This window comes from Asparagus officinalis, chromosome 6 (assembly GCF_001876935.1).
Source record: "Asparagus officinalis chromosome 6, Aspof.V1, whole genome shotgun sequence".
Lineage (NCBI taxonomy): Eukaryota > Viridiplantae > Streptophyta > Magnoliopsida > Asparagales > Asparagaceae > Asparagus > Asparagus officinalis.
The window spans coordinates 23263438-23279116 of NC_033799.1; positions in this window are offsets into that span (position 1 = coordinate 23263438).

Genomic DNA, 15679 nt, shown 5'->3' on the forward strand with positions numbered 1-15679 from the left:
AAGGTTTAAAGCCTTAGTTAGCTCAAAAGGTTTAAAGTTGTACCTAAAATGTTCTGTGAACCTTTGGGATATTTATTTTTGATATGCATATCTGACAATAGTACCCCTCTTCTAATAAATTTGCATATGATGTAGTATTAGCAGTTTCTGTATGAGTCCATCGAACATTGTTTATTTAGGTCATGCTTATTAGTGTGCTTTCTTTTACAGTCCATCGAACATTGTTTATTTAGGTCATGCTTATTAGTGTGCTTTCTTTTACAATCTGACAAAACGTTCAACCTCTGCTTTGATATAGGTAGCAGACTTCATTAAAGCTTGTCATAGTGTAGTCATGTCTTGGGTAATGGATAAAGAGGTAACTTACAAGTAAAAAAGGTTTACCTCTTTCTCCATTATCCATCATGATCTGACAAAGGTGGCCACTGTATGCATCTCCATGGGTTTGACATTTAAGGATCCTGCATGCATCGTCGTTGGCTGAAAGATGTATTTTGTATTCTCCTGGTACTTGTATTTGTGATCAACATGCATGAATCAGATTTGTAAGTCAGGGGGATTTGATTGTTTGATTTATCCCCCCATGCAGGTTTTTTCCCTCATCTGTCAATTGTCTAGTTGATAGTTTGTCTTCATTTGAAATACTTCAAGTTTGTTTACCATGACACTTATATTGATTTTTGGTTGCTACCTCTTCTGCAGGCTACAATAGTAATTCTTGTTTATACGATTTGAACAATATTATTGTGTTCTTTCCTTTTGAAATAAAGTATCTGGGTACTTTAATATGTAAATATAAACAAACCTGTGTGTGGTATACTGGTATTGATGGGACGATTCTGCCTTAGTATTTTCTCTTTTTGTTCACAACATAGATTTTTTGTTTTTTACATATTTAGATGCAGTTAGTTGTCGTCTTGTTCTACTCTCTCAATCTTTAACATCCGTATGGTCTTAGAACTACAAGTACGCTTGAAAACAACTATCAAAATTCTGGTGGAAATTTTATATGGCGTGATCTCATCTATAAGAATTGAGATACGCAGTAAGGATTGAGTGAATTATACCCTCTTTAATTATCGCATAAGTAAAGAGAATCCAGATTCGAAAAATATAGTTGCTTCTCTAATTACATCAAAATATGCAAAATCAACATCTAAATATGCAAAAACAAAAATCACTCTAGTTCCTTCTCTAATTTGCCTCAAAAGAGTATAGTTTGCTTCGAACTCGAAGTGTAAAATATTTGGGAAAACCTATTGACAGTAAAAAAGTTTATTATTCTGTTGAATTTCATGATATATCTCATTTTGCTCATTAGTACTTGAATTAACTTAAGTTTCATCAGCTTAATATTCCGTTCTTTTCTCAGAAACAGCGCGTATAGCTTGTGACCTTATGCAAGTATTATTATGATAAGTACGAAGAGTTTTGAGAAATGAAAAAAAGAGAAAAAAAGAAAAAAAGAAAAAGAAAAATAGGCTATTTGTATTGCAGTAAGCAAGTAGACGTACAAAAAACAACCTGATTATTTCTACAAGTAAAGTTTCTTTCACTTATAACGGAATTTACCACCCAAATACTGTTAGCGTCTTTAATATTTGATGAAAGTTAATAGCTATCATTCTTAACATTATATTTGTCATCATATTTTGCTGACGTGACAATGATCTGACCCTACCATGTTGAGCAAAAAAATTAGTGCAATCGTAAGTTCAACATACACGTTTGTATGAAACTTGCAACTAATTTTTGCTAACGTGGCAGCCATGTGTTATCGTCAAAAATATTTTAAACAAGTTTGCAAAAAGATAATAGATTGATGACAATGATAATATTAATAACTGTGGTTGATGACTTCTAAATATTAATGATCCGAAAGGACCGAAACGATACTTGGCTAGCACATGAGGGACCTACAATAAAGTTTTGCTAAAAGTCTATATGCATTATTAGATTATCCATCATTTACCTTCCTTTGAAAGAAAATACCTGATGAATTGAACCTAACATCCACATGACATGCGTATAAAATGAATCAAGGCACTCGCTCCTCGCTCTCTCCGATTCCTTAAAAAAAAGGCGTCTCCTTTTTCCCGCTCCACTAAACCCCAAACAAATTCCCCCCTTAAAAATCTAGGGTTAGGGTTTCGATCTCATCTATAACTCCATGGAAAATCTCTTATTACTCCCTCGAGCCCCGTTCTCTTTCTTGTCGCCCTTTTCCTCCTTTCCCTTTTCATCTTCGATCGGCAGAAGATCAGGCCAGCTAGGATTTCGGATTCAGCCCACCCCTATTCGGCGATTCGAACAACTTAGGGTTTTGTTGAGCAGTTCAGAAAGAGTCACGACTACGAAGGTAAAGATCTCCATTCTCGGTTTCCTGGCTGGGGAATTTCACGAACACAAGCCCGACCTTTTTATTAACCGCATGCTTGTTTTTTGCTTTTTTGTGATTTTTTCGTTGCTAAGTTTTCTTAAATCTCATATACTATAATCTTGAAATGTTTCTCAAAAGTGGCATCTTTTGGATTTTTGAATAAAGATAGGATTTTTTATAAGTTTACAGGAGGGAATATTTTGGGATAGAGCATAAAACTTTTATTAAATAATAAATATCATATGCTATTGGTCACTTTTTTTTCTTCTTCTAAATTTGTAATGTAGGGCTTCCACTGTTGTATTTTGAATTTCAGGTTCTTAATTTTTTTAAATAAATTGTGATGATCCTTTGGCAGTTCCCAATTTATAGTGAGCAGTATTCGATCCAATAATTGGGCTTATTAATCTTCAATGATGATTAAGTTTGATCCGGAATGATCTAATTTTTTTGGTGATCCTTTTTCTTCAAATTTCCTCATATTTGGACAATTGGTTGAATATGTTTTGGCTGTGTTAACTTTAATGTTTTAGATGGAGCATCATCGTGAAGAGGAGGTTGTTGATCTTGAGTCTTTTAGCATTATGGCTCTATAATTAATAAGTTATCCTAGCAAGTATGACATACAACAATATATATGAGCTAGGATAAGCAATATGAACAACAAAAGATATATCCTACCAAAGAGATATAGGCAATGTATATGCAAGGATATAAAACTAACACAAGGGTAAACAAAATGAACTAGATAGTGGATAAAATAAATAAGTAATGCACAATTGGCGATATAAGATAAATGTAAAAGCAAATGCGCCAATGAAAGACTCAAACACACTCAAATGATCACGGAGTTCGGACCTTCCGTCCTACGTCTCCGCTCCCCACTCCCGGGGAGAAATCCACTATCACAACTGGGTTTTCTACACTCACCCGAATAAAGTTAACACCTCACAATATCGGTTTTCAACGCTCACCGATCAGCGTCACTCCTCACACTCGGTTTTCTAGTTCACCGAAAACATCACAACACACTCGGTTTTCTTGCTCACCGAAAACCTTACAACACTCACAATGTAACAAATATAAATTTGTTCTCTATAATAGATGAGAACTCAATTAAGCACAACTCAATGTTACAATCTCTCACAACCCTAATATACTATGTATGCAAATACAATAAGCTCAAGTGGGTGTGTGTAACAATGAGATTAATCAAATGTAAACTCAATATGAAACTAGCTTTAATAAGATGATAATCAAACAAATAAATATAAAGCTAGAAAAGAGTTTAGAAAACTTCTCAATAGATAACAAGAGATGGAGGAAGAATAGTTGATTGCTCAAACTCCAATAGATGGTCTCCTCAAGCTCTTGTGGAATTTTCTTCACAAACAAACTCTTGAAACAAACTTAAAAACCCTTCAACAAACTTGTAAAACTCTTTTTAAAACTCTCTTAAACATCCATAAGAAACAATAAAAGTTGAGGGCTTTTTATAGCCTCTTAAACCAGCCACAAATCCCCAAAAACCGAAAATATCAAAAACTAGCCGTTACTAGCCGTTATAGGCTGAAAAGACCAAAATACCCCAAATTCCAGCATTCTGAAAATTTGCGTATCTAACTTTGTAAAATCAATTAAAAATAGTAAATTAATTCCAAAAATCATGATATTTTGTGGGAAGGTTCTAAACATGTATATGAACATGTTAGAGAAAGAATTTATGAAAAATCATTTCTTATTTGAGATAAATAAATGTTTGAACACAGATATACAGTTTCTGAAAATCTGCTGACATACACGATTTTGTAAAATCAATTGGGCACAGTAAATCAACTCCAAAAATGGTAAAATTTTGAGAAAAGTTTCTAAACATGTATATAAACATGTCAAAGAAAGAATTTATTGAATATCACTTCCCATTTTTGAAAACTCATCTATTTTGTAAAACATGCACGAACATGCACAAACGAAAAACATGATTTTGTAAATTCCATTAAACGTAACAAATCAATTCCAAACTTGATGAAACTTTACGAAATATTTATAAACATGAAAACAAACATGTTAGAAAAAGAATTTCTCAAATTTAATTTTTATTTGTGAAAACTCATGTATTTTGCAAGTATGTTCAAAACATGAAAACCCAAAACCATGCATGTATATATATAACTATATATACATAGAAACCAAATACGTGTGTGTATATGATATTGAGCTTAAGGTACTTAACACACATAAAATAAAACGTAAACTAGATTACCCAAGCCGATCTTGATCTTCAATAAGCTTGACTTGGTACACTTGCGGATGAAGCTTGAACTTAACTTGAATTGCAAGGCTTCACCGACATTCCGTTAACCTCCTTTGGATATCATCGTTGAAGCTCTATTCCATCCATCCTCCAACTCGTTATTTGCCTAGAAAAAATACGAAAATACAAACACTAGACAAACAACATTAGAAGTAAATTGTTTGTTAAACATCATCAAAATAAGAAGGCCAACAATCTCCCCATTTTTGATGATGACAAACAATTTACAAAAAGGATATATGCATGAAAGGAAATGAATATACAAAGTATAATATATCATGCATATAAGCAAGAAATGATATATTCATAATATTTCTCCCCCTTTGACAACATCAAAAAGGGGACAAAAGAATTAAGAGAGCGAAAGCTCCCCCTACCAATAAGCATGGGTGAGTATAACACATAGAAAGATATAGGGATTGCTCCCCCTATCAAAATGCCATATAGAATATATGAAATAAAGATCATGGCAAACATATGTGAGCAAGCATAGATGGAAAGTATGCTAAACACAACTCACATACATAAAGACAAATGAGAACATATATAAATATTTCAAAGTGAAAAAAAATAGTGTCTCATATCAACGAAAACATAAAGATCAAAAATAGATTTATGAAATCAAAAGAAAATAAACATGAAAATCATGTAAAAGGTTTTCAAATGAAGACATATCAACCAATGAAATCATAAATCACAAGTAAATCATATAAGAACATAAAACTAAATCATCATTGATTTAAAAAAAATCAAGAGAGGCAACCATATCTAGCTCTTGAGCTAATACTAACCCATATAAACATTCTAGCATCCGGTAAACATGATTTGGGAATAAACACCCAATAAATCCGGAGGGTTATATAAGTACAAACATCTCATCAAAACAAAACAAATAATCATGAAAACAAAAGATTTTATCAATTATAAATTTATTTTCATAATCAAAATATTTTAAGACATAATTTTAAAACCAAGAATTCTTGGTTTAAAATCAAATTTGTTTTGGTACCCAAGAATTCTTGATACCAAGAGATTTAGGGACATGACCCCTATCATTTAAGCTCAAAGCCCTAGGGTTATGAACCCTCTTAGGCGCATGTAGTGCACTAACATGGTCAAAGTAATAATCGCTCAAATGACCATTCCGATTGCAATACGTGCAATGAAAGAGATCTATTTGTTTTTGTGGACCATTAGCTCGTGCACGGGAAACATTTGCAACCATAGATGATCTTTTAAGATTGTTTTGTAAATATGAAACATTATCAAAACAAAACTTTCCTAAGTGGCCATATCTACCACAAACATCACATTTAAACTTTTGTGGCTTAATAAAATCATTTGCCAAATGGCCAAAACATCCACAAAGATCATATCTATACACATGAGCATGTTTATGATGTGCATGATAAGCAGGCATGTGTATATGATGAAGAAGCTACATGAGATGCATAAGGAGCATTAGAATTCTTATGTTTGTGTGCATCATAACAAAATTTAGATAAATGACATTTTCGGCCGCAAATAGAGCATTTATAAATTTTGCTATATATGTGTGCATGATGAGTAGATGATGACTTAGACTTGGCACACATATCCATGAGCCTCTTATGATTATTAATGCATGTTTTCAAAGTTGAATCTAAAGATGAAATGCTTTTATTCATAAGATTCAAATCTTCATTTTTAGGCACATATGCATTTTTATTAGAAGTAGACCATAAATATTCATTTATAAAAGAAGCTGTATCATTCTTTATGTTCTCTACTTCTAACATGGCATCAATCTTACCATGAGATAGGCTAGCAATAGATGAGATCAAATTTTCATTTTCCAAATTTAATAAGTCATTGCTTTCTTTAAGCATAGTATTTTCATTTTCAATGACATCAAATTTGGATAGTAGCTTCTCATGATCGGATTTTAAATTATCATGCTTGCATTGTAAATCAACAAAATCTTTATGCAATTTGTTAAAGGCATGCAATAATTTTTCACTAGCACAAGCAAGTTCATCACTAGATAAATCATTATCGGGTTCGAACTCACAAACCTCACTAGGGCTATCGCCTAGTGGCCGTGTGCATGATGCTCCGTATGATCTTGAAGTCAGATCCTCCAAATATTGTTGGATCGCCTCCAAGTCCCCTTGATGTGCTTCTATAAATTTCCAAAGTTTGTAAGTACTATCAAAATGAACAAACTTGTTAGACATAGATGAATTAAAAGCATTTAGAAATATTCTAACAAAATATTATTCATTGTAAACATACGATGATCATTCTTATTCTACTTGGATTTCTCCGTAGTGGGCACAATATAAGCATCATCTATAATTTCCCATAAATCAAAGTGTTTAGATTGAACAAAAAGTTTAAATTTAACACACCATTGGGCATAGGAAAAATTATCTAATCTAGGAGCAATATTAATGACATAACCTAAACAAGATGCATCGTTCATATCCATAGTGTAAAAGGCAAGCAAGATACAAATAAAGCTCAAAAATAGATTAACACAATAAGCTAACTTGGATCTTTAACTCAAGGTGATTAGACCTTAAATCAAAGAGCACCAAGCTCTGATACCAATTGTTAGACCCTAGAGGGGGGGTGATTAGGGTCTTATGCTAATCAAATCCGATTATATGCCAATTAAAATTAATTAACAAGTTATCCTAGCATATATGAGCTAGGATAAGCAATATGAACAACAAAAGATATATCCTACCAAAGAGATATAGGCAATGTATGTGCAAGGATATAAAACTAACACAAGGGTAAACAAAATGAACTAGATAGTGGATGAAATAAATGAGCAATACACAATTGATGATATAAGATAAATACAAAAGCAAATGCGCCAATGACAGACTCAAACACACTCAAATGATCACGGAGTTCGGACCTTCCGTCCTACGTCTCCGCTCCCCACTCCCGAGGAGAAATCCACTATCACAACCGGGTTTTCTACGCTCACCCGAATAACGTTTACACCTCACAGTGTCGGTTTTCAACGCTCACCGAACAACGTTCACTCCTCACACTCGGTTTTCTAGTTCACCAAAAACTTCACAACACACTCGGTTTCTAGCTCACCGAAAACCTAACAATCTCACAATGTAACAAATATAAATTGTTCTCTATCTCAAACTCCAATAGATGATCTTCTCAAGTTCTTGTGGAATTTTCTTCACAAACAAACTCTTGAAACAAACTTAAAAACCCTTCAACAAACTTGTAAAACTCTTTTTAAAACTCTCTTAAACATTCATAAGAAACAACGATAGTTGAGGGCTTTTTATAGCCTCTTAAACCAGCCACAAACCCCAAAAACCGAAAATATCAAAAACTAGCCGTTATAGGCTGAAAAGACCAAAATACCCCAAATTCCAGCATTTTGGAAATTTGCGTATCTAACTTTGTAAAATCAATTAAAAATAGTAAATTAATTCCAAAAATCATGATATTTTTTGGGAAGGTTATAAAAATGTACATGAACATGTTAGAGAAAGAATTTTTGAAAAATCATTTCTTATTTGAGATAAATAAATGTTTGAACACAAATATACAGTTTCTGAAAATCTGCTAACATACACAATTTTGTAAAATTAATTGGGCACAGTAAATCAACTCCAAAAATGGTAAAATATTGAGGGAAGTTTCTAAACATGTAGATAAACATGTCAAAGAAAGAATTTATTGAATACCACTTTCCATTTATGAAAACTCATCTGTTTTGTAAAACATGTACGAACATGCACAAACAAAAAACATGATTTTGTAAATTCCATTAAACATAACAAATCAATTCCAAACTTGATGAAACTTTGCGAAATATTTATAAACATGAAAACAAACATGTTAGAAAAAGAATTTCTCAAAATTAATTTTCATTTGTGAAAACTCATGTATTTTGCAAGTATGTCCAAAACATGAAAATCCAAAACCATGCATGTATATATATAACTATATATATACATAGAAACTAAATACGTGTGTGTATATGATATTGAGCTTAAGGTACTTAACACACATAATATAAAACCTAAACTAGATTACCCAAGCCGATCTTGATCTTCAATAAGCTTGACTTGGTACACTTGCGGATGAAGCTTGAACTTAACTTGAATTGCAAGGCTTCACCGACATTCCGCCAACCTCCTTTGGATATCATCGTTGAAGCTCTATTCCATCCATCCTCCAACTCGTTGTTTGCCTAGAAAAAATACAAAAACACAAACACTAGACAAATAACATTAGAAGTAAATTGTTTGTTAAACATCATCAAAACAAGAAGGCCAACAGGAGCATCATCGTGAAGAGGAGGTTGTTGATCTTGAGTCTTTTAGCATTATGGCTCTATCACCTTTAGATGGCCGATATTTGCAGAAACTCAAGGATTTGCACCTATTCTTTAGTGAATATGGGTAAATTTGTTACCATGTAATGGTCGAGGTAACATTCATTAAATTGTCTTGTAAGAATAAATATTTAATAAGTATTTTTCTTATTCAACACCAGTGCACAGTGTTAGTCTTACATTATGTTTTTTTTAAGAATAATGGTTTCATATTTAAATGTAGATTATACAATTATTTTTGTTGCGAATGATAAAGAAATGTTTCTGGTAAAGCATGAAGAAACTGTGGTTGTTAATTGGATATCCTTGTTCATCTGGCTTACAATTCATAATATGTCTCAGGTATTTAGATAAAAGGGCTAAAGCTTTAGTTAGCTCAAAAGGTTTAAAGTTGTGCCAAAAATATTCTATGAACCGTTGGGATATTTATATTTGATATGCATATCTGACAATAGCTAATAAATTTGCATATGATTTAGTATTAGCAGTTTCTGTATGAGTCCATAAAACATTGTTTATTTATGTCATGCTTATTAGTGTGCTTTCTTTTACAATCTTACAAAACGTCCAGCCTCTGCTTTGATATAGGTAGCAGTCTTCATTAAAACTTGTCATAGTGTAGTCATGTCTTGGGTAATGGAGAAAGAGGTAACTTACAAGTAAAGATGGTTTACCTCTTTCTCCATTACCCATAATGATTTGACAAAGCTGACCACTGTAGTTATTTTCATGTTGGCTACTATGGTACGTGCATCTCTATGGGTTTGACATTTAAGGATCCTGTATGCATCGTCTTTGGCTGAAAGATGTATTTTGTATACTCCTGGTACTTGTATTTGTGATGAACATGCAGGAATCAGAATGCTTCGGCTGTTATATTGTAAGTCAGGGGAATTTGATTGTTGGATTTACCCCCCCCCCAATGTAGGTTTTTCCACCTTCTGTCAATTGTCTCCTTGATAGTTTGTTTTCATTTAAAATACTTCATGTTTGTTTACCTCGATACTTATATTGATTTTTGGTTGCTACCCCTTCCGCAGGCTGCAGTAGTAATCCTTGTTTATGCGATTTGAATAATATTCTTGTGTTCTTTCCTTTTGAAATAAAGTATCTGGGTACTTGAATCTATAAATATCAATAAACCTATGTGTGGTATACAGGTATTAGTGGGACGATTCTGCCTTAGTATTTTCTCTTTTTGTTCACAACATAGATTTCTTGTTTTTTACATATTTAGATGCAGTTAGTTGTTGTTCTGTTCTACTCTCTCAATCTTTAACATCCGTATGGTCTTGAAACTATTAGTACACTTGATCCAAAAAATATAGTTGCTTCTCTAATTACATCAAAATATGCAAAATCAACATCTAAATATGCAAATACAAAAATCACTCTAGTTCCTTCTGTAATGTGCCTCAAAAGAGTATAGTTTTCTTCGAACTCGAAGAGAAAAATATTTGGGAAAACCTATTGACAGTAAAAGAGTTTATTGTTCTGTTGAATTTCGTGGTAGCTGTTATATCACGTTTTGCTCATTAGTAGTTGAATTAACTTATGTTTCATTAGCTTAATATTCTGTTCTTTTCTTAGAAATAGCACCTATAGCTTGGGATCTCGTGCAAGTATTATTATGATAAGTATGAAGAGTTTTGAGAAATGAATAAAAAGAGGAAAAAAAAGAAAAATGGGCTATTTGTATTGCAGTATGCAAGCGGACGTACAAAAACAACCTGATTATTTCTACAAGTAAAGTTTCTTTCACTTATAACAAAATTTGCCACCCAATTACTGTTAGCGTCTTTAATATTTGATGAAATTTAATAGCGGTCATTCTTAATAGTACATTCATCATCAGATTTTGCTAACATGACAATGATCTGACCCTTGCCATGTTCAGCAAAAACATTAGTGAAATCACAAGTTCAACATACACGTTTGTATGAAACTTGCAACTAATTTTTGCTAACGTGGCAGCCATGTGATATCATCAGAAATATTTTACAGAAGTTTGCAAAAAGAACATAGATTGATGACAATGATAATATTAATGACTGTGGTTGATGACTTCTAAATATTAATGATCCGAATGGACCGAAACGATACTTGGCTAGCACATGAGGGACCTATAACAAAGTTTTACTAAAAGTCTATATGCATTATTAGTTTATCCATCATTTACCTTCCTTTTAAAGAAAATATTTGTTGAACTGAAACTAACCTCCACTTGGCATGTGTATAAAATGAATCTAGGCGCTCGCTCCTCGCTCTCTTCGATTCTTTAAAAAAAAGATGTCTCCTTTTACCCACTCCACTAAACCCCGAACAAATTCCCCCCTTAAATATCTAGGGTTAGGGTTTCGATCTCGTCTGCAACCCCATGGAAAAGCTCTCATCACCCCCTCGAGCCCCATTCACTTTCTTGCCACCCTTTTCCTCCTCTCCCTCTTCGTCTTCGATCAGCAAACGATCAGGCCAGCTAGGATTTCGGATTCAGCCAACCCCTCCTTGGTGATTCGAACCACTTAGGGTTTCGTTGATCAGTTCAGAAGGAGTCACGACTACGAAGGTAAAGATCTCCATTCCCAGTTTCCTGGCTAGGGAATTTCCACGAACACAAGCCCTACCTTTTATTGACTGCATGCTTATTTTTTGCTTTTTTGTGATTATTTTGTTGTTAAGTTTTCTTAAATCTCATATACTATAATCTTGAAATGTTTCTCAAAAGTGGCATCTTTTGGAATTTTGAATAAAGATAGGATTTTTTATAAGTTTACGGGAGGGAATATTTTGGGATAGAGCATTAATCTTTTAGTAAATAATAAATATCATATGCTACAGGTCACTTTTTTTTTGTTCTTCTGAATTTGTAATGTAGGGCTTCCACTATTGTATTTTGGATTTCAGGTTCTTAATTTTTTTAAATAAATTAAGATGATCCTTTGGCAGTCCCCAATTTATAGTGAGTTGTATTCAATCTAATAATTGGGCTTATTAATCTTCAATGATGATTTAGTTTGATCTGGAATGATCTAATTTTTTTGGTGATCATTTTTCTTCAAATTTCCTCATATTTGGATAACTGGTTGAATATGTTTTGGCTGTGTGAACTTTTATGGTTTAGATGGAGCATCATCGTGAAGAGGAGGTTGTTGATCTTGAGTCTTTTAGCATTATGGCTCTATCACCTTTAGATTGCTGATATTTGCAGAAACTCAAGGATTTGCACCCATTCTTTAGTGAATATGGGTTAATCCATTACCGTGTAATAGTCGAGGTAACTTTCATTAAAATTCTCCTGTAAGAATACATATTTAATAAGTGTTTTTTATTCAACACCAGTGCACAGTGTTAGTCTTACATTATGTTTTTTTAAGAATAATAGTTTCATATTTAAAAGTAGATTATAAAATCATTTTTGTAGCGAATGATAAAGAAATGTTTCTAGAAAAACATGAAGAAACTGTGGTTGTTGATTGGATATCCTTGTTTTTCTGGCTTACAAATCATAATATGTCTTAGGTATTTAGATAAAAGGTTTAAAGCCTTAGTTAGCTCAAAAGTCTGGCTTACAAATCATAATATGTCTTAGGTATTTAGATAAAAGGTTTAAAGCCTTAGTTAGCTCAAAAGGTTTAAAGTTGTGCCTAAAATGTTCTGTTTAGATAAAAGGTTTAAAGCCTTAGTTAGCTCAAAAGGTTTAAAGTTGTGCCTAAAATGTTCTGTGAATCATTGGGATATTAATATTTGATATGCATATCTGATAATAGTACCCCACTTCTAATAAATTTGCATATGATGTAGTATTAGCAGTTTCTGTATGACTCCATCGAACATTGTTTATTTAGGTCATGCTTATTAGTGTGTTTTCTTTTACAATCTGACAAAACGTCTAGCCTGTGCTTTGATATAGGTAGCAGTCTTCATTAAAACTTGTCATAGTGTAGTCATGTCTTGGGAAATGGAGAAAGAGGTAACTTACAAGTAAAAATGGTTTACCTCTTTCTCCATTACCCATCATGATCTGACAAAGCTGGCCACTGTAGGTATTTTCATGTTGGCTACTATAGTACGTGCATCTCCATGGGTTTGACATTTAAGGATCCTGCATGCATCGTCTTTGGCTAAAAGATGTATTTTGTATTCTCCTGGTACTTGTATTTGTGATCAACATACAGGAATCAGAATGCTTCGGCTGTTATATTGTAAGTCAGGGGGATTTGATTGTTGGTTTTATCACCCATGCAGGTTTTTCCCCCTTCTGTCAATTATCTCCTTGATAGTTTGTTTTCATTTGAAATACTTCAAGTTTGTTTACGTCGACACTTATATTGATTTTAGTTGCTACCCCTTCCGTAGGCTACAATAGTAATTCTTGTTTATGCGATTTGAACAATATTCTTGTGTTCTTTCCTTTTGAAATAAAGTATCTGGGTACTTGAATATGTAAATATCAACAAACCTGTGTGTGGTATACTGATATTGGTGGGATGATTCTGCCTTAGTATTTTCACTTTTTGTTCACAACATAGATTTCTTGTTGTTACATATTTAGATGTAGTTAGTTATTGTCCTGTTCTCCTCTCTCAATCTTTAACATCTGTATGGTCTTGAAACTACTAGTACGCTTGAAAACAATTATCAAAATATCCGGTGGAAATTTTATGTGGCATGATCTCATCTATAAGAATTGAGATATACAGTAATGATTGAGAAAATTAGACCCTCTTTAATTATCGCATAAGTAAAGAGAATCCAGATCCGAAAAATACAGTTGCTTCTCTAATTATATCAAAATGTGCAAAATCAACATCTAAATATGCAATAACAAAAATCACTCTAGTTCCTTCTCTAATGTGCCTCAAAAGATTATAGTTTGCTTCGAACTCGAAGAGTAAAATATTTAGGAAAACTGTTGATAGTAAAAAAGTTTATTGTTCTGTTGAATTTCGTGATAGCTTGTAGGCTGTCTAAAAATCACAATAGATAGTTGATCCCTGTCAAACATCAACCAACAGTCCTGTATAAGAAGGTTACAATTAGATGACTTTCGTGTCAACAAATGAGAGCAGCAAATAGATGACTTTTCACATAGATCGAGAGGAGTTACAATTCAACGACCCTTCCAACAACGGATGAAAACTCTATTCAGTGGTCATCACAATCAACTGTGTGAGTTACAATATGATGATTTTCACACCCCACAATAGTGTTCGCGGGGAAAATTGTTTTCATTGATGTCATTGTTTCCTTGAGCAACAGTTTATCGGTTACAAAAGATCCGGTCTTTTTATAAGATCCGGTTACAACAAAATCAAAGAAAAAAGAAAATTACAACTTTCCTTCTTTCGTAACAAATCGCAAGATCCTGTTTTGCGGTCTCTTGCTTGTGTGGGTTCTTTGCCTGCGCCGGGGTTAATCCGTGGACCACCGCGCGATCTTGATCCGGTCGAATCTACACGGTACGACGGGTGTTATTTCACGAAGGAAATAACAGCCGAGGGGATTATTTCACCAAGGAAATAATAGCCCTAAGTAATCGAAATCGACCAAGCGAAATCAATACTCTTCTCGGGATCAAAAACCAAGTTTTGATCCGGAGGATGACCGTGTAGATCTCAGATCTGATCTCTCTTGAACTCCTGCCTTGTTTGACGTGGATGATCGCCAAGAACCAGATCTGAAAAAAGTCTAAGTCTTCAAAGCTCCAAAGTTCCGAGGTTCAATTCTTGATCCAGCAGAGTTTCGCCTCAAAAAAGTCCAACCTTTTAAACAATGACCTTAGGGGTCTATTTATAGGCTCCTCAAACCAGATCTGGGCTCCGATCTGGGCCCAGATCTGGTGGCTCGGCCTTGGGCGCTCGGCCACCTAGGTGGCTCGGCCATCGAGCCACCCAAAAGGTGGCTCGGCCAGGCCGAGCCACCCCTAGGTGGCTCGGCTTTGGCCGAGTCCTCCAGGTGTTTGGTTTTGTTGTTTTTCCCAAAAGCGGTTCGGTTTCGGCCGAGCCCTCCAGGTGTTTGGTGTTTCGTTCGTTTTCCGGTTCCGCGGTTTATCCGAACTTCATTGTTGATCTGGACTCTGATTTGGCAGTTCGGATCCTGATTTGGCAGTAAATCCGTTTTGGTGTTGTGGTTCGAGTCCGCTCCCGATCTTATTTGATGTGGTGGACTCTACGGTTGGATGACTCATTGTTTCATCAACCCGTTAGCTTGATTGGGCACGCAATTGGATGTATTCCGTTATTTGTGTGCGGTTCGTTAACCTCGTCGCCTCGTTAATCCGCTTCGTCGTGTGTCACTTAGCTTCGGTGTTGTAGTCTAACGATCATGCTTGGATATATCGCCCGATGGTTCATTGGTTTGTCGAATCACCATGCCGAGCTGTGTTAAGGGACCTATAAGTAGTTTTATACGCCTACAGATACCCCCTCCAAAGTATTTCAGTCTCATTCTTTTATAGAAGAGTCTGGAATACTTTGGATATGATTGTCCCAACCTTCAATCGGTATGACGGGACTTTGGAATGGCTTCTATTCTTGATTCCTTCAATCCTCCAGGCTATTCGGTGCTTTATCGAATGTCTTCAAGGGTTCCGGTGCTACATTTATTGTCTGACCGTTGTCGG